The sequence below is a fragment of the Zalophus californianus genome, chromosome 9, assembly GCF_009762305.2.
Source record: "Zalophus californianus isolate mZalCal1 chromosome 9, mZalCal1.pri.v2, whole genome shotgun sequence".
Taxonomy (NCBI): domain Eukaryota; kingdom Metazoa; phylum Chordata; class Mammalia; order Carnivora; family Otariidae; genus Zalophus; species Zalophus californianus.
This window is the reverse complement of record NC_045603.1, coordinates 47643186-47643729: the sequence shown is the minus strand read 5'-3', so window position 1 is coordinate 47643729 and position 544 is coordinate 47643186.

Genomic DNA, 544 nt, shown 5'->3' with positions numbered 1-544 from the left:
TTTCTGTTCTTCTCTTGTATTTTCTCCATCTCTTGAGATTTTCTTTTATCCTGTGTCAAGCACACAGTTTCACAACCAGAAACCTTACTATATTTGATATGATAAAGATGAGATTTTTTTTAAAAGCCAAACTAAATCCCTGAAGATAATAATGTTAACAGTTAAATCAATTGAATGACCAGTATGTTTAAGAAAGATTCCTTTTTATAGGCTAGGGAGTGGGAGTGGGGAAAGTTATAACTTTATATAAAAAAAAGAAAGTCCCTATAAAAAAGGAACTAATTGCTTTCTGTGCTTTTGTGTTGAGCCACCTCAATTTTTACGTCTTCATTTTTTAAATTGCCACGCCTATGGGCCAAAAGGGGCAAGGTGAGTCTTTCAGTAGAGTTCCTAATATATAAATATATATTCTTAATGAGAATGAATGCTATATAAACAAACCCAAACATTCTAAAAGCATAAAGTGAAAACTGTTCTTTATCGCCCCAGCCACCCCCCATCACGGTACCCACAAGTCTTCTATTTCTCCAACTAGAACATTTGT